A 20,541-nucleotide genomic window follows, 5' to 3' on the forward strand; every position below is an offset into this window, starting at 1 on the left:
GAGTGACAGGGTCGACTTTCTTTTTGTCCATGGCTAGCTCTCGTAGCTGATTATGTAGCCGAGGAACGAAATACAGGTTTGGTGGAACTCACATTTCGATGCTTTGGCGTACAGTTCGTTGTCAATCAGGCATTTTAAGACTGCTCTTACGTGATGGATGTGCTCAGGTAAGGAATTGGAATAAATTAGAATACCGTCGATGTAGACGATGACCCACTGGTTTAGCATGTCTCTGAATACTTCATTAATGAATGCTTGGAAAACGGAAGGACTGTTTGCTAGGCCGAAGGGCATAACCAATTATTCATAATGGCCATTTACAGTAGAGAACCCAGTCTTCCATTCATCACCCTGTTTGATTCGAATGAGGTTATATGCACTGCGGAGATCCAACTTGGTGAAATACTGGGCTGAGCGTAATTGTTCAAGAGCTGCTGGAACTAATGGCAGGGGGTAGCGATACTTGACAGTAATTTCATTTAAACCTCTGTAATCGATGCAAGGGCGTAGGCTCCCATCTTTCTTGTAACAAAGAAGAAACCAGCTGAAGCGGGTGATGTTGAAGGACGGATAAACCCCTTTTCCAATTCCTCCTTGATTTAAGTATTCATTGCTTCGATTTCAGGCTGGGAAAGTGGAAAGATTCTCCCATGAGGGGGCCTAGTACCAGGTAATAATTCAATTGCACAGTCATACTCACAATGAGGAGGGGGTTTAGTGGCTTTCTGCTTGTTAAATGCTTCAACAAAATCTTGGTAAACTTCAGGGATCTGATTCATCTCGGGGTCTTCTAGAAAGGTAATTATGGTATTGAGCTGGACAGGGGTGACAGATTGCAGGCATTTGTTAAGGCAATGATTACTCCATTTAATAATCTCACCAGTTTTCCAGGATATTTGAGGATCATGGGCTTGTAACCAGGGCAACCCGAAGATAACGGTATGTTGAGGGGAGTTAGTCACTAAGAATGATAATTCCTCTTCATGAAGAAAGCCTGTTTGGACAGAGAGTTGCAGAGTTCGGTAGTTAATGTTTCTATCACCTAGGGGGCGTCCGTCTATTGCAGTGATTGCTAGGGGAGAATCACAAGAAGTTAGAGGAATGGAGTTGTTTCTGGCAAACGTATCATCCATAAAATTGCCTGCGGCTCCTGAATCAACCATTGCTAGTGTATGGATGACTACATCACCATATTTAAAACAGACGGGTATACTCAGGGTGTTATTAGAGGTGGAGAATAAAGTGGTTGCACTCACCGATAACGTCTTGGGTGGAGGTTTATTGGGACACTGGAACTTGGTATGACCCAAAAGACCGCAATAGAGGCATAAATTATTCCTTAGTCTCCTTTCACATTCTTCTCTGGTTAATTGGGTTCTGCCCAGTTGCATGGGTTCAGTGAGGCTTGGAGCTGAGGGATTTTCAGGGGTTACAGGATAAGGAGAAATGGAACGAAATGGTCTTTGGGTACGAAGTAAGTTATCCAACCTGATTGAGAGTTCGATTAGCTGGTCCAGTGATTTCCCCTCATCTTGACATGCCATCTCAGTTTGCAGTTCAGGATTTAGAGCTTTTTGGTAAAAGGTTTTTAGAGGGTCGTCTGCCCAGCCAGTCTGCGCAGCTAGCGTGCGGAAGTGTAGAGCGAACTCGGCTGCAGGTTGACTTCTCTGTTGAATACATAAAAGCTCCTCACCAGCATTACGTCCTCCTTCAGGATGATCAAAGACAATGCAAAAACGTTTGAGAAAGTCATTAAATGAGGGAAAAATTGGGGTGTTGTCTGGCCAGACAGCAGTAGCCCAGTCTAGAGCTTTTGGGCCTTTGCATTTGGCTGGGTTACCAGTAAACTTCTCAGGAAACGCCAAGTGGGGACTGGACAGGGTCTGAGGATACGTTGCGGGGGTTTGACTGAGAGAGTAATTGGTGGTGGGTTGCGCTGTGGCAGCAACTTGCAAATTGTGCAACGATTTAGCCAATTCATTGGTAAGTTGGGTTAGATGTGACAATTGCTGCTGATGTGTCTTTAGTACCTGAGCTTGAGCTGTGACTTCAGGGGACAAGACTTGCATGGCTGCGGGATCCATGTTGGGCGAAGTCTTCTGTAACGAGGAGCCTGACACGGAGGGATCCATTTGCAGTATATTTATTAGACACAGTTCAATCACAATCATACAATACGCACTTACGTGCGAACTCACATCAATAGCATTCAGAATGGGTCTAAGGGCTGGCGGCTGGCAGTCACAGAGTGATAGAACAGGCATGGATCAGTGGCAGGCGGCGAGGTTCAAAGTCGAAGTACAAGCAAGGTTCGGGGCAGGCAGAAGGCAACTCAGAGTCAGAAACAGTCCAGGTGATAGACGGGAGATCAGGCAAGGGAATAACGCTCAGAGATGTTAGCCGTGGCAGAACAAGACTGTGCAATGAACTGGAGTGTGTGTGCTGCTTATATGTGTGAGCGTGGGTCATTAACTGAATGTGGTGCAGGTGTGCTGGCTGTCAGTTTAAGTGGATGATGTAATGTTCAGAAGTCCGGTGATGGCGGCCTCTGCTGGCCAGCGAGGGGAATGATTGGGACCGAGTCGGTGAGTCAACAATTGGTACCTTGAATTGTTCCTCGTGGTGAAAGGTAAGCTATACATCAGTTCTGTGCAGTGAGGCTGCTGTCATTTTTATTTATTAATATATTTTTCTTTCTTTTTTCTGTGTGTCAGAATTCATTTACAGCTGCAACCCATCACTGAGAAACATCTATACACACTCATTCACACACATACACTACAGACAATTTAGTTTACCCAATGCTATACCACCTATATCCCATGTTTTTGGAATTGAGGGGGAAACCCGGAGCACCCGGAGGAAACCCATGTGAACACGGGGAGAACATGCAAACTTCACAAAGAAATGCCAACTGACCCAGCTGGGTCTCAAACCCATGACCTTCTTGCTCTGAGGCAATTGTGCTACCCTCTTTGCCACCGTGCTGCCCTATATACATATTCGTATATATACGATTACTAACTGTTACATAGGTTTAAAAAAAAAAAAGATATATATATATATATATATATATATATATATATATATATATATATATATATATATATATATATATATATATATATATTTTTTTTTTTTTTTTTTTTTGTCAATGTTGTTTCAGCTGTCATTAAAATATAATTTCACTAGACATTACATGCCAATTTTTTTAAGGGCTCTTGGGGCTTTTGTATTTTAACAGGCTGTCAGTCACTAGCATTTCCACCTCAAATTTGCACCACGAAGTGGAAATCCTTAATCATTTTAAACCATCTGACACAGATGTTGTTGTTTTTGAGATGCGTTGTTGAGAACCAGGCTGAAGCTCCATCCCAAGAGGAAATGCTTCAGGTCCAGGATTGCATACTTGATGTTCCACTTTGAATGCCATGGTGGACCTGGCACTTCACTCAGGCCAGAATCGAAAGCTTCAGTCTGGAGGATAAAGAGGCTGCAGAAATCATGAACTTGAAGGTCTGGGGACAAAGCAAGTGCTGCCTTGAGCATATGGAATGGCCTTTTCTGGTGGGAGGTTCCAGGCGATCCTTTCAGGTTGGAAGATAAAACATCAGGTTGGGGATAAAACATCATGTCTGCATATGTCTGATGCAGATGGAGTGTGATGTCCATCATCCGTTGCAATGGGGCTGGGGCTAATTTGTTTATTACCCAACAAATATTTATATTGTTATTTGAATTTTTCTGTAGCTATTGTTTTTCTTAACATTTTACATGTTGCATTGTATCATAACTGTGACCCTATAACCGTAAAGCATGCACTGTCAACGATTTCTGTTGTTTTCACAGTATTATACTGCATTTCTCCAGCTGAATCCAATCAGCTACTGCTCTTGGGTGTATATAAGCAGCTATTCTCACCGTGGCAGCCTCGTGTAAAGACCGCCTTGTGTAAGACTCCACCGAGCAAAGACACCGACAAAACACTTGAGTACTTTACTGTTTTTTATTTTACTTTGTCTTTGCACTTATTATTGTTTTCATTTTGGACTTTTATTATGTGTTTACTAATTCCTGGTACATTAGGTCATTTCTTAGATGAACTGGATGTTCTTCTCTCATCTTTTTCTGATTATGACACTCCCTTGTTGGTGCTAGGTGACTTCAACATCCACATTAAAAAGACCAAGCTAATGATTTCCTGACTATGCTTGCCTCATTTGACCTCAAAGAGCACCTACTTCTGCTACTCATAAATCAGGTAATCAGCTGGACCTTATTTACACTCGACATTGCTTCGCCGACCAAACACTAGTAACTCCACTACACAAATCGCATCATTTCCTTCTGTCTCTCATCATCCCAATTACTCCTGAGCCGCCACATACTCCAACACTAGTTGCCTTTCGCAGAAACCTACGCTCTTTCTCACCCAATGGACTATCCACCATTGTTTCAGACTCTCTTCCTCCACCTTGCAAAATCTCTACACTGGATACTAACAGTGCCACTGATACACTCTGATCCACACTAGCATCATGTCTAGAAAGACTATGTCCTCTTACATCCAGGCCAGCCCGTGCCAGTGCTCCTGCTCCCTGGCTCTCTGATGTTCTCCGTGAGCATCGCTCAAAACTTCGGGCTGCAGAGAGAATTTGTCGAAAAACTAAAAATCCTGCACACCTCATAACATACCAAACTCTTCTGTCTTCTTTCTCGGCTGAGGTAACTTCTGCAAAACAGACATACTTCCATCAAAAAAATCAACAATGCCACCAATCCTCGCCTACTTTTAAAAACATTTTCCTCCCTCTTCTATCCTCTTCCTCCACCCGCATCCTCCACACTAACTACTGATGACTTTGCTACATTCTTTTACACCAAAACAGCAAAAATCAGTGCTCAATTTGCTGCACCTACAACAAACAGGTAAGACACACCACCATCACCACACATGCTCACCTCTTTTTCTCAGCTCTCTGAGTCTGAGGTGACCAAACTCGTGCTATCTAGCCATGCAACCACCTGTTCACTTGATCCCATTCCAACGCATCTATTGCAAGCCATTTCTTCTGCAGTCATACCAACACTGACTCAAATAATCAACACACCTCTTGACTCTGGTTAATTCCCCACTTCATTTAAACAGGCTAGGGTAACCTCACTGCTAAAGAAACCCAACCTGGATCAAACGCTACTTGAAAATTACAGACCGGTATCCTTGCTTCCATTCATGGCCAAGATTCTGGAGAAAGTCGTGTTAAATTAAGTCCTGAACTTTCTTACTCAAAACAACCTCATGGACAACAAGCAATCAGGCTTTAAGAAAGGCCACTCAACTGAGACTGCCCTGCTCTCGGTCGTGGAGGATATCAGACTGGCTTAAGCAGACTCTAAATCATCAATCCTCATCTTGCTGGATTTGTCAGCTGCTTTTGACATTGTAAACCACCAGATCCTGCGATCTACATTTGAGTCACTATGTGTTGCTTGCACGGTTATTCCGTGGCTCAGATCTTACCTCTCTAACAGGTCATTCAGGGTGTCTTGGAGGGGAGAGGTGTCCAACCTACAGCATCCAAACACTGGGGTACCACAAGGCTCTGTTCTTGGGCCACTTCTCTTCTCCATCTACACAACATCTTTAGGATCAGTCATCCAGAAACATGGATTCTCCTACCACTGCTATGCTGATGATACCCAGCTATACCTCTCTTTTCACCCTGATGATCTCTCGGTTCCGGCTTGCATCTCAGCCTGCCTGACGGACATTTCACACTGGATGAAAGATCATCATCTTCAGCTTAACCTCACGAAAAGTTTCTGCCAACCCGACTCTACATCACAACTTTTCAATTCAGATGGACGGGGCAACCATTACTGCATCCAAAATTGTGAAAAGCCTTGGAGTAACGATTGATGACCAACTCTCTAGAACTGCTTGATCGTGCAGATTCGCACTCTACAACATCAGAAAGATCAGACCCTTTCTATCTGAACATACAGCTCAACTTCTTGTTCAAGCTCTTGTTCTCTCCAGACTGGACTATTGCAACTTTCTACTAGCCGGGCTCCCAGCTAACTCTATCAAACCTCTTCAGATGCTCCAGAATGCAGCAGCACGAGTGGTCTTTAATGAACTTAAAAGAGCACATGACACTCCGCTACTCATTCGTTTGCACTGACTGCCAGTTGCTGCACTTATCAAATTCAAAGCTCTGATGTTTGCTTACAAAACGATTTCTGGCTGCGCCCCTTCTTATCTGCTCTCACTTCTGCAGATTTATAGGCCCTCCAGAAACTTGCGTTGTGTAAATGAACCTCGCTTCGTGGTTCCATCCCAAAGAGGGAAGAAAACGCTTTCCCGAACGCTCGCGCTCAATCTGCCCAGTTGGTGGAATGAACTCCCTAACTGCATCAGAACGGCAGTCACTCGCTGTCTTCAAAAAGCGACTGAAAACTCAACTATTTAATCTCCACTTTTCTGACTAATGAACTCCTCCACTACCTACAAAAAATAAAAAAATTACTAATGTTTTGCTTCTTACACTGTCCTTACACACCTGAAACTTGTCTACAGCACTTATTCATTGTTGCTCTTATAGTTGTGTAAATTGCCTCCTTGTCCTCATTTGTAAGTTGCTTTGGATAAAAGCGTCTGCTAAATGACTAAATGTAAAATATCAGTGACTGTGCATCTAAATACAGTACTGCAATTGACCATTAAACACTTCACACACTATATTATTATTATTATGTTTATTTTGTTTTGACAAATTATTTTGTGAAGTAAATAAACTAACCAGTTTCTTCAGACTTTTTAGTGCATTTTCCACTAAAGGTTTTCCATTTTTGGGTGCACTGCACCTTAATTTTATAAGGTTAACATTCATTCATTTATTTTCTTGTCGGCTTAGTCCCTTTATTAATCCAGGGTCGCCACAGCGGAATAAACCGCCAACTTATCTAGCAAGTTTTTAAACACCAGATGCCCTTCCAGCCGCAACCCATCTCTGGGAAACATCCACACACACATTCACACTCATACACTACCTACAATTGGTTCAGTTCAGCACTCGAGCGACACTGAATCGGATTGATCTGAATTGAACTGCTCGGGAATTATTTTACCACACGTGTTCAGTATAACGAAATAGTAATGAATCATATCGTTAAGTCTTACAAAATTATACAAAAAGGAATCGGTTTTAGGCAGATTCGACTCTTTACTATTCACTAAGGAGCTGATTCATAGAACCGAGACGACTCGACTCAACCTTTACCAGGCAACGGCTCTCCTAATTTGAAATCCACCTGTCATCTTTTCATCCAGTGAATTCATCCTGGGTAAGTGTTTAAAAGACAAATTCTGTCCGTTAAAGGATTGTTTTGTAAATATTACTGTGCAGTGTGTAATTTAAAAGAATTAACCAAGTGACTTTAGTTGTTGTTTTGGTTATGTCACGTTGTCACTAGTATGGGTAACTGTTGTCTGGAGCAATGTTGTCATGCGGCATTTTAAACAATAAATAACAGACGACAAGCGGTCATTTTAACGTTAGCTTTTGCGGGGTATTAGATACAAAGAGTTGATCTTGAGTGAGTTTTTGACCATAGTAACGCTACCTGAAAAAAACGTAAATTTTGGGGTCAAAAATTGATGGGGTCAGGGAATGATATGTGTAAAAAATTATTTTACCCCATACAGATTGGTATGGTTGTGCCACAGATTTAGATTATTAAATGTTAAGTCTTATTTTACTCTTATTATATTTATCTTTTTTTGCAGCTACAGCAATTGATGTTGAAAAACTGATGCTACCAATCACTCCTTATTTGATTATTCAAGGTAATGTTGATGTCTTGATTTTTAAGTTTCGATTAGATTTTTAAATGTCAAGTTGTTCACAGATTTGTTGTGAGGAGTTTTATGTACAAACTCTTTTTCTTCTTCCAGTAGTTCCTATATTTAAAAAAAATAGAAAAAAATATGTTAAAACAACCACGGCTAGGCTAACCCTAACCCTAACAATTGAATACAATTATGGTATAATGGTATATGGTATAATGATTGTGCTTGCTCACAGTTAGTTTTCTTTCAAGTTTTAGTTTTCCTCAAGTGATACATCAGTTCCCCTTCGGATGGGGAACTTCAATGCTATAAGTGGATTTAATCCACAAATGATGATTTCGTTTCAAGTTTATTTAAGCATAGGGAAAGCAAGGAAATGCCATCCTTTTCGCTTCAGAGACTGTTACAGCCTTCTGAGAGAGTCAATGAGGGTTCCTCCTGGGTCTATCCAGCGATTTCGAGCGAACGAGAGCAGTCTCCCGGTCCAGAGTGTGTACACGCAGCGGCAGACGGTCGACCTGGGTTTCTCCCTTGCCTGGCGTTCTTTGGGTCCGGTCCTCCAGAGCGGTGCGTATAAAGTTGCAAATTTCACAAAAAGAGCAATGAAGTCGTACAGCACGTCCTTTTCAGGATGGCCCTCCGACCATGCGTTTCTGAATGCGGTGGTTTCCTGTCCCCGGATGATGGGCATGAGCACTGTGTCGCATGTCTGGGGGTCCAGCATGTTAATGCAATGCTCCCGGGCAGTTCACTCCAGCTGTCCTCTGCACTGCAGCGGGTACTCGGGCAGATTTAAGGGGTTCCAGTGGGAGATAATCCGTCACCTCCGGGCCCGCGGACTTCCCGCTCTTCCAAGCGCCAGGCCTCCAGGCCTCCGGGCCTGCTCGCCCCCCTCGGGCAGGTGAGCGCTGTGAAAACGGATCCTGAAACGGACCAGGCTGCTTCGGCCGTGGGGTTGGAGATGGTTTATCCCCCAGCTCCATGGCGGGACCGACTAAATGGGTGCTACATAGAGGACCAGAGGGCTAAGCCTTCGAAGCCTCTCAACCTCTTCTTCCCGGAGGTGCACAGTAGTCTCACGCAGTCTTGGAGGGCACTATTTTCTGCCCGTGCTGCTTGTCCCTCCGCCCTCACCACTCTTGACGGTGGAGCGGCCAGGGGGTATGTGGCGATATTTCAGGTCGAGCGTGCGATTGCGCTCAATCTTTGTCCGCGTGGCGCCTCTTCTTGGAGGGGTCCGCCTCGTCTCCTGTCCACAGCCGGTAAGTTATCTGCCTCCCTTGGAACCAGAGCTTACAAGGCAGCGGGCCAGGCTGCTTCTGCCTTGCACGTGATGGCCACCTACCAGCAATACCAGCTACCAGCGCTACCACTTTCGGTGCATTTTGCCAGTGGCTCACGAGCGCTGGGAGGACGGTCTCCTTTCTCCCACACCTCAAGCCCCCTCTCCGGAGTTTGGGTGCGGAGTGAGAGCAAATCTCTTGCCTCCAGCTCTTCAGCGAGACCCTCATGCTTCCCGGATCAGCACACCTACTCCGCGCTGCCCCACTGCTGGTACGTCAGCGATTGTAGCGATGAGTCCATTAGCGAGAGCCCTGCCTGCCTGGTTAGGGCGGGCCAGCCCTACGCGGTGGCTCATATGCACAGTCAGACTCGGCTATGCGATTCAGTTTGTGAAACGGCCCCTCAAGTTCACGGGTATGTATTTCACCAGGGTCAGCCCCCTGTCCGCCCCTGTCTTGCGAGACGAGATTGCTGTCCTCCTGGCAAAGGATTCAATTGAGCCGGTCCCTCCAGCCAAGATGGAGAGCGGGTTTTACAGCCCCTACTTCATCGTGCCCAAATAGAGCGGTAGGTCACGGCCAATCCTAGATCTGCGCGTTTTGAACCGCTGTCTGCACAAGCTGCCGTTCAGAACGCTCACGCAGAGGCGCATCCTCCAGTGCGTTCGTCCTTGGGATTGATTTGCAGCAATAGACCTGAAGGACGCGTATTTCCATGTCTCCATTCTACCTTGCCACCATCAGTTTTTGCGGTTTTCGTTCGAAGGTCGAGCTTGGCAATACAAAGTCCTCCCCTTCAGGCGCTGTCTGTCTCCGCAGGTCTTCACCAAGCTCGCGGAGGTTGCCTTAGCGCCCCTTTGGCTCGCGGGCATCAGGATACTCAAAAATCTCTACGAATGGCTGATTTTAGCCCACTCTCGAGAACAATTGATTATGCATAGAGACAAGGTGCTCTGGCACCTCCACCTATTAGTGCTTTAGGTCAACCGAAAAAAGAGCAAACTCACCCCCATGCAGAGGATCTCTTTTCTCGGGCTGGAGCTGGACTCGGTCACTATGGCAGCGCGCCTCTCTGGAGAGCGCGCTCAGCTGATGCTGAACTGTCTGAGAGAGCTCGACAGCAAAATAGTGGTCCCACTGAAATTATTTCAGAGGCTCCTGGGGCATATGGCATTCGCAGCCGCCGTCACGCCGCTCGGATTACTTAATATGAAACCACTCCAGCACTGGCTTCACGATCGAGTCCCCAGACACGTGTGGCAGGCGGGCACACAACGAGTCACTGTTATTGCACTGTCGCAGCGCCCTCAGCCCTTGGAACGACCCCTCGTTCCTACAGGCCGGAGTGCCTTTAGGACAGGCGTCCAGTCATGTTGTTGTTTCAACAGATACTTCCAGCACGGGCTGGGGGGCAGTGTGCTCCGGGCATGCAGCTGCGGGCCTGTGGAAAGGAACCCAGTTGCATTGGCATAACAAATTGCCTGGAGCTGTTGGCAGTGTTCCTCGCTCTCCACCGTTTTTTTTCCAGTGCTGGAGCAGTAGCACGTGCTGGTCAGGACGGACAGCATGGCGGCGGTGGCGTATATCAATTGCATGGGGGTATTCACTCTCACCAAGTGTCTCAGCATGCCCGCCGTCTGCTCCTCTCAAGCTCAACCGTGCAGTCGATGCGCTCTCATGGCAGCCTTTTTGTCCCGGAGAATGGAGAATCCACTCCGAGTCTGTTCAGCTGATATGGGCGCGATTCGGGGAAGCCCAGATCGATCTGTTTGCTTCCCCCAAGAACGCTTTTTGCCAGTTGTTCTTTTCCCTGAACAAGGGGTCTCTCGGCACGGATGCACTGGCCAACAGCTGGCCTCGGGGCATGCGCAATTATGTGTTTCCCCCAGTGAGCCTGTTCGAGCAGTTACTTATTAAGTTGTTACAGTTACGAATTAATCCACCCCGCCCCCCTCTCATGCCCTCTTGGGATCTCTCCCTCGTTCTCACGAGCCTGCGTCGGATCCCTTCGATCCTCAACTCAGTATCTTTAAGATTTCTGTCCCTGAAGACAGCTCTGCTAGTCACGTTGATTCAATTTAGAGGGTTGGGGACCTGGAGGCATTTTTCTGTCAGTGACTCGTGCCTGTAATTCGGGCTGGCTTACTCTCACATTCCTGAGACCCCGCCCGGGATAAGTGCCCAAGGTTCCTACCACACCATTTTAAGACCAGGTAGTGAGCCTGCAAAAACACTGCCCCCAGAGGAGGCAGACCCAGCCCTTTCTTACTTTTTCCAGTTGCGCTTTGCGTATTTGTCTTGACCGTACTCAGAGCTTTAGATCATCTGAGCAGCTCTTCGTCTGCTATGGGGGTCGGCATCAGGGAAGTGTTGTATCAAAACAGAGGTTGGCCCACTGGATAGTGGATGCCATCTCCCTCGCTTACAAGAGCCAGGGCGAGCCCTGTCCCCCGAGAGTGCGTGCGCACTCCATTCTGAGCATTGCATCCTCTTGGGCGCGTGCACGCGGCGCCTCTCTAACAGACATCTGTAGAGCTGCTGGCTGGGCAACAACTAATACATTTGCAAGGTTTTACAATCTGCAAGTGGAGCCGGTTTCCTCAAGGGTATTATTTAACCCTTAGTGATTGAGGAAACAACTCGGTTAAGGTGTTGAAACACGCTTGCTGCGCCATTCTCCCTAACATGGAGATATGCGCGTTTTTTTATTTGTCAGTAAAGTTCCCCGTTAGGTGAGCCCTGCAGATTCCTCCGAGGCCCCCAGCACTGACTCAGCGGAGGAGTCACTCGCTGGCCCATTACGTTGTAGGTCTGCCTGCTGGTCAGCCCGCGTTTTGGGTAAAGGTGCCCGCTTTGCGTGATCCCCATTAGGCGATCACATATGCTTATTCAGCCATGGTGCAGTCCCCCCTCACGGGCGGACCCGTGTCTTCCCGCTCCGTTAACCATCTTATTATATGCGTACTCCCCCTTCTCAGAGCTAGTCCATATATTTTGCCAACATATCTCCCCACTGGGTAGCAGGGGGCCTCTGCAGTGTCCTCCCTATTGGAACTGCACGCTTTTCCAACGTTCTGTCGTATTTTCCTAGAATTATCTAGACGCTTGCGACTCCCAAAAAATATATCTAAATCTGTAAAACTTCTTTGAAGAGGGATAAGTAAGGGCCAGGAATCATGTTGGAAGGCTGCGCCTCTTTTTCATGCAGGAGCGCTCACGCCATGCCTGGCTATCCTCTCATCGGAGGCGAAGGAAAGGTGCAGTCATTATGGCGTTTTCCCGACATTTTCCCCATTTGTGGATTAAATCCACTTATAGCATTGAAGTTCCCCATCCGAAGGGGAATGTTCTGGTTACTAAAGTAATGCTATATTGCTATTGCTTTATAGCATCGCCATAATGATTGTTCCTTAGCTGTAAGTGTCAGTCTCTTCAGCTAAAAACGATGGCATTTCCTTGCTTTCCCTGTGCTTATATGCGGAGCTAATTGCAATAAGGCACACGTGCGCAAGCTTACCCTGCCAACTCATTTGGCATTTCATTGGCCCGTTATATACTCTTTCAGACAACTTGCTTTCTAAAACGAAATCCCCATTCGTGGATTAAATCCACTTATAGCATTTCCGTTCCCCCCCTTGGGGAATGAGGGTTACTTTAGTAACCAGAGCGTTTTTATGACTAATGCTTGACACTTGAATTGAAGGGGCAGTTCACCCAAAAATGAAAAAAATGGCATTTTTGGCATCCTTCACTTGTTTCAAAATAGTTTGATTTTTTTTTTTTTTCGTTGAACACAAACCCAGATATTTTTAGAAGAAATTTGGTTTAAATATGGATGTCAATAATTACAGGTTTTTAACATTCTTTAAAATATCTGCGTTAGTGTTTAACAGAAATTCAAACTGGTTTAAAACACGTGGAGTAAATGGTGGCAGAACAGCAAACTATCCCTTTAAATATTTTATTCTGAGACTTTTATTTATGTGTTTTGTCTTTTGTCATATTGTCTTTTTAGCTCAGATTGTGATGGAACTGGAATGCGACACCAGTTACTCTTAAGTCAAGAACTGAATAAAGCACAGATTATGGAGGGATCTGCTGCTAAACTAACTGGAGGGAAGGAACCTTTAGGTAAAAACACCTGCTTTATTTAGATTTAACCCTCTGGGGTCGAAGACTGTGTATAAGTGTTTTGACCTGTGGTGTCGTTAAACTGCTGAAATGAACTTAAATTACACTTTCAGTTTTGATCGTACAGATAAGATCAATACATTAATCGAATCTGTTATGTATCTACTTTTTGTTCCGTACACTCACAACAACAACAAACGTGTGTGCTTTTGCAAAAAAGGAAAGCAAACAGTGTAGGCATTCTGTCTTTTCTCTCTCCGTGAACTGCTTTTAGAAACGCGTCAGTAAAATTCGCTGAAACTCTGCGAATACAAAACGCACACATATGAGACATGTATTTCTAGAAAGCTTAAAGTGTCTACTTTTAAACACAGCTATGCATGTTGAAAACAAACATTGCTTGATAAAGTAATCAGTATGAAATCAACGCTATGTCTAGTTTCTCAGTCTGATCTCATTAGTTTTAATGCGACCACGCCCACGAGGCATTATTTTTACAAGCGTCTGAAGACGCGAGCAGACTGTGGTCAGAAAAACACGTCACTAAAATGAAAGGAAATAGCAAATAGTAAACAAAGATTACGATTTCTGATATCTATATAAAGCTTGATATGTCTACTTTTGTATTAACCAATTCAAGTCGAAAACAAATTATCTCTTTTTATGTAATCTGTATAAAAGTAAGGACTGTACGGATTCTTCTATATCGCCTCATTACAGCAGCGTGGTCTCGCCTCTCAGTAAGCGCGCTTCATATGTAAATCCAGATGTGAAAACAACGGAGGTAAAGGACCAGTGGCAAAGAGAGCTAAAATAGAAGAAAATAAGCTAAAATAAAATAGAAGAAGTGCTCCGAGTTTGGTCAGTATAATGCGAGTAATGATGGTCTGTGTCATGCCGACAAACTGTTAGATGAAGATGTAGCCCTCAACATCACAAAAATGTATAAAAACGCTACAAAAGTGGACCAGTATCAAATAATCCTGTGTCTGTGAGTCTCCGCTGATGTCAAGACGAAGGCCAGTTGTGACAGTGAAATACTGCCTTTTTCCTGCGCCCCTACTCATCACAAGATACCTGTCTGCAAGACTACATTTCTAAGTGTCCTTTGTAAGTTTATTCTTTAAATAATTACTGTGAATACCGAATGAGAGGATGATAACTTGCGCCAAAAGCTGCTGTGATGCGCTCGACTGTTTAAAAGATTTCATTATCGCACATGGTGTTGTTTTTCACATGCTTTCTTTTGCTCAGTTTTTTTTGTTAATATGGACTAATCATCATTCTTTAAAATAACATTGCTCTAATATGAGATTACCAAAACTAACTCAGAATCTTATTATTATAATTCAAACTTTGTAGATACTATTCCCTATATTTATGATGTATTGTTTTTTTTAACCAATTTAAGATGTTTGACAATATTAAGATAATATGTTGCATTTTGGCATGTTTTTTTTTTTTTACTTATTTATAAACTATTTATAGACATAAAGTTAAATAAAAAATATCCTGGGTTTGAAGAATATTGTGTTCCTGGACTTCACTGAGCTTAATAGTTTAATGTATAAAATTGTGAATGAGCTTGACAATGTCTTAAATAATAATGTCAAAAAAACAACATTTATCAAAATGGATAAATCTCATTTTGCAACTAAACTCTTCATTTACAAAAAAAAAAAAATAAAAATAAAACAGTAGATTTGCTATGTGTAAGTTTAAAAGTTTGCAGAGATTTATAGAGTGTACTCAAGTTATTTTGTGTGATTAATATATTTTAAATAAATTGCAAAAAAAAAAGTATATAAACTTTCCTCTGATTCCTTCTTGAAACTCTTCCCTCCCAGTCACATACTGTGCCTGTCTGATGGCTCATTATGCAGCTCATTATGCAGGCCTTTGTCTTCAGGTGTGACTCACTGCATAGTAATGATAGTTCACGCCTTCTCGCATAAACCAATTTCACTTAAAAAGTGTCTTAGAATGTTTAATTCATTATATTGTTTTTTGTGAGCAAGTTAACAAGATGGTTCTCACATCAATTTAAAGCAAAAACACTAGACTACCAGACCCAGTTCTCAAACGTCTTGTGCACAAATGTTCTCTGTGTGTTTCATGGCCTTGTTTCAGTGACTTCAAAATTTTAGTTTTTCATTAACCACGCATAAACATTTCTTTCTCAAAAACACAAACACATACAACATGCTGCTTAGGTATGATTGTAGTCCAACTTGTGCTGTTTACAGTGTTATCACACTTTAGCCATTAATATGTTTTTAAGATATTGAAAACAACACAAATGTCAGTGCATGTCAAAACTTCTCCACAGCCCCAAAACACCCTCAGACCCCAGAGGGTTAAAGTATATTTAGATCTAAAGTATTGTGGTGTGTTTGATCAAGGGTGCAGTTGAGCTCTGCTGGAAGGTAGATCTCCAGGAACAGGGTTGAATACCCCTAGTCTAAAAGCTCAAAAATGCTGTTTCCGAGGTGAGGTTGGAGTTTAGAAATAGATTGATTAGGATCGATGCTTAAAGTAAACGTTTACTTCTCTCTGTAGATCAGACATGCTTAGTATCTCTCACATTTCAATAAATTGTTTCTTTTGGTTACTTTTTACATCTATATATGGGTAAGCAAGTATTTAATAAATAAACTTATTTTAATCGACTATACTTGACCAAATGACTGTTACCCTAGCTGCTGGAAAAAAAAAAGTAAAATAACAGATTTTTTTTTTTTACAGTGTGGGTGAACATACTACCTTGATGTCCAACAAAGGCTGCACAAGAGCTCATTTGATAGCACATATTCTGTTTTGTCTACATCTTTGACAACCTGGAAGTGCTTTGACATCAGTGAGTAATACATCTTCATATTATCATGCATACAGGAATTCTGCAAGCCTATCTTTGTTAGTTTGTAATTAGCAGTGACTGTTTAAAAAATATATAAGAATTGAAACTATTCTCAATGTTTTACTGATGCTGTGCACAGTAACGTCATGATGATTTAATTGAGGAAATGTCATTAGAGAGGTGTTCCTAAAAAAAAATTGAATGAAATTGCTTGATAAAATATTTATTAGTCTTACTGACATGCCATCACTACAATAGCAGTAATTGTGAATTGACAACAAACTGTATTTCGCCAACAAAAAACAATAAAAACAGTGTTTTATATATATAAAACAGCAGTGCAGTGTTTCATTTCTTTATGAATTCAATATTTAAGGGGAGGATTAGTTTTTACTCCAGTGATTGATTTTGCTCGTCATTTTTGCAGGATTATCAGAAGTGCTCCTGCCCTTTTTCACTTCCAGTTTCCACATCATCATTTGGACTCCATTTTGTCTTGTAGCAGTATTTTCACCTGTTTTTAAAATTTTAAGAATTTTTGATGCATTAATTGTTGACTGGTTTTAATTATCAATTGTTCATTAGTGTTCTGTTGCTCTGTTATATTGAATTATTGCTACTGTTTTAGCATGGTTTACAAAATAAACTTTCATTGTGAAGTTAAAGTTTCAGTTTCTTTATTTTTCTTGTATTTATTGAACAGTTAAAATAACACTTGAATTTTTGACATTTTTTTTACTCATTATAAAGTGGCACTATTAAATAAAATTAAATAACATTTAATAAAATACTATACAGTAATAATAAAAGTAACGTTAAAATACCGTAGTTCTGAAGGGTAAAAATGTACAATAAAATACTGTTTTCAGTTTTGCAGTATGTACACCACTACTGTAATTAGTGTTACAGTAAAAAACAACAACAGTAAAATGATGCCATTTAACAGTAAATGTTATACTATTGTAATTACTATAACAGTAATGTTACTGTTTTATGAAACACAGCAGCTAATGGATAATTGTTGCCAGAAACTTACTGTTAAATGAACAAGATTTTTTTTTTACAGTGTACTGAACCGAGAATAGATTAAACTGTTCCACCACTAGTATTTAAGTGTAGGCTGTAAAAATGAGTTATTTAAAACTATTTTGTTTAGAAATGTGTTGAAAAAATCTCTCCATTAAACAGAAACTGGGGGGGGGGGGGGCGATAAACAGGGAGGCTAATAATTTAGGGGGGCTAATAATTTTGACATCAGAACAGTTCTAACATTCATGGCTCTATACACCAAAACAATGGATTTGAAATGAAACAAACAATTTGTGCTTTAACTGCAGACTGTCCCCCGAGAGTGTGTGCTTTAATTTGAGGGTATTTCCAAATCAGGTGAATGCTGTATGAATTACAACAGTGTGCATATGTGCCTCCCACTTGTTCAGGATTCAAAAGTAATGGGACAGAATAATAATCATAAATCAAACTTTCCCTTTTTAATACTTGGTTACAAATCCTTTCCAGTCAGTTATAGCCTGAAGTCTGAAATGCATAGACATCACCAATCGCTGGGTTTCATCCCTGCTGATGCTCTGACAGGCCTCTACTGCAACTGTCTTCAATTCATGCTTGTTCTTGGGGCATATTCCCTATAGTTTTGTTTTCAGTTCATGCTCAATCAGATTTAAATCAGGCAATTGACTTGGATATTGTGTAACATTTTAGTTATTTCCTTTAAACAATTCTGGTTGCTTTCGCAGTATGCTTTGGTCATTCTCCATCTGCTCTGTGAAACGTCATCCAATGAGTACAGAAGCATTTAGCTAAATATGAGCAGATGATATTGCCCTATGTAAAACACTTCAGAATTCATAACAATAAATCACATTATCAATAAATACAAGAGAACCAGTTGCATTGACAGCCATACATGCCGACGTCATGACACTACAATCACCACGCTTCACTGCTTAGGATAATGAGCAGTTCTTTACCTTCTTCATACTCTTCTCTTCCTATCACTTCGGTACAAATTGATCTAGGTCTCATCTGTCCATTGGATGTTGTTCCAGAACTGTGAAGGTGGATGGCATCCACTGTCTGAACAACCTTTTCTGTGGTCTTCCGGGTGTTTCGGTGCTGCTAAGCTCACTCGTACATTCCTTCTTTTTAAGAAAGTTCCAAACAGTTGTTTTGGCCATGCCTAATATTTGTGCTATCTCTCTGATGAGTTTTTTCTGTCATCATTTTTTCAGCCTAATGATGGCTTGCTTCATTGATAGTGACAGCTTTCTGAATCTCATCTTGAGTGTTGACAGCAACAGACTCCAAATGCTAATAAAACTTGAAGTCAACTCTGGACCTTTTATCTGCTCATTATAATATATATAATGAGGGAATAACACACCTGGCCAGCTGAGGAGACAATTGTCCCAACACTTTTGGACCTTTAACAAGTGGGAGGCACATATGCAAACTGTTGTAGTTCTTACACCATTCACCTGATTTGGATGTAAATACAAAGTTTTCAGTAGTTTGGGTTGACTCAAATTTTAAAATTAACATTATTATTAATATTAATATTGAGATTTTGGTCACTCCTCTTTTAAGGTGTGTGAATAACAAATAAATAACTCATTAAATAACTCACAGATAAATAACTCTCTAAATAATTAACAATGAAATGTTGCTAATTGAATTATACCAATGTAAAGGTATTCATTTTATGAGCAAATCTGAAGGATTAGAGAGGGATTAGTGAGATGTTGCTAATTTGTAGGTGGATGGAAACGTAGCTATTGTCAATAGAAAAAGGACTGATAAGCTTATATTTACGCTCTACTTAGTGAGGTGATCAATACAACAATAGTGTTTTTTTTCACTGGATGTCTTGAATGGCTTGCAGTGGGAAAAAAGTGAATTGTCCTCATGTAGTGCAGTGATACTTAGGTTGACTGGAGAACTACAGGTCAGATGGTGAAATATGCAGATTCTTGACAGCTAGAGGAAAGAGTTTTGCTGGGCAAATTTACTTGCAGAAGTAAATTTTGGCTGTGCTGTTGTCACTTTTCTCATCAGGAAGAAACTCAGTACAACAATGTGTCCATGAGGGAAAGCTTTATTCCTTTTTGGAGGAGGGATTGCTTGACCCCGCCTCTCAAACTGAAGTGACGTGATTGGGTCATTGCTCTTCATGTATGCCATCACATTTCACAATTCCATTTTGCTGAGCTTGTTGTTTTATCCCAAAATACAGTTAAACAATAGAGTGCTTTAGGACCTTAGAAATGGTTAATTTCTTTTCAACATACATTTCAAAGTTCTTGTGATGATGTCTTGGACATGGGTAAATGCATTGTTTCTTCCTGGGCACACACAAATCCAGCACCGTCCCGTCCCCTTCTGATGGTTATTTCAGTATTCAAACATTAAATAACAAATGCATCAAGTCAAATAAAAACGAATATTTTCAATATAATTTAGCTAACTGCTGCTCTTTTTATCTTTGTATTTTTATAATTTCATTTTTGTTATTTTTAATATTTTATTGTCTTCATAATTAAAGCTATCGACAAATAACTGCTTAACACTTTCGAAAATATTTTGCGTAGCTACCCAGCTATTAAAGATCACGAGAACAAAAAAGAAAAAAAAATGTTGTTACATGGCCCCTAAATATCCAACTTATATTTAACTGAATTGTTAAAAAAAAAAGTCGTGAAAATTGTTTAATTTATTTTTATAAAACATTTGTTTTGTTTTTTTGTTGTTTTTTTTTTTGTTGTTTTTTTTGTAAAGACAATACCGAACATCTATGATGTTAAGCATGTCTTTATTCGATGCGCAACAGACAAAAAGTCATTCATCAGTGCATGTAGTCATTGGTAAAGTTCTCACCGGGATCAGAGCAAGTTTTTGTGTTACCAAATATAGCGCTGCCTGCAATAAACTCACATTCAGTCAGGCTAAGTAAAGGTCTCATTGCCTAGGATGTCAATCACATTAATCAAGCTCTAGCCATAAATAAAATAATAGGTTATTTTATTATTTTAAGACTTTAGATGGTTAGTAAGTCATTTTTATTATACATGGTTATATCGAAGTCAATGAAATAATAACTTTAATAAATAAAATATGTTCGTAAGAATGTGGTGGGCCAGTGATTCTCTGCCAAAGACTGCTGTTTAAAACCCTTTTCAAAACTGTATCGTTCACACATGTATTATTTTTTAAATATTAAATGTGGTGTAGTTCACTTGTGGATGTCTGATAACTAGTGCGCTTCCACTGAGCCAGCTGTGGTAGCTTGGCAACTGAGCCGTGACGCCAACACACAGAATCTGTGCCTAGGCCCTTTTTCTGGATTTTCTGCTCTGAATCGGGCTCAGGTGCAGTTCACTTGGCTGGCACTGGCCCGAAACTAA

At 41.6% G+C, this 20,541-nt stretch overlaps 1 protein-coding gene and 1 long non-coding RNA gene across 9 annotated transcripts in view; one reads left to right on the forward strand and one right to left on the reverse strand.

The window, feature by feature from the left end:
* Positions 1 to 20,541, reverse strand: part of ebf1b (EBF transcription factor 1b) — a 264,404-nt gene that overhangs the window by 23,466 nt on the left and 220,397 nt on the right. The gene's annotated exons all lie outside the window — the stretch shown is intronic.
* On the forward strand, positions 16,008 to 19,657 carry LOC147831981 (uncharacterized). Its single transcript, XR_015520623.1, has 2 exons — positions 16,008 to 17,100; positions 17,257 to 19,657. It is a non-coding gene; the product is annotated as an uncharacterized LOC147831981 (long non-coding RNA).

The sequence above is a fragment of the Danio rerio genome, chromosome 21 (assembly GCF_052040795.2).
Source record: "Danio rerio strain M-AB ecotype USA chromosome 21, GRCz13ab, whole genome shotgun sequence".
In the NCBI taxonomy this organism is placed as follows: Eukaryota; Metazoa; Chordata; class Actinopteri; order Cypriniformes; family Danionidae; genus Danio; species Danio rerio.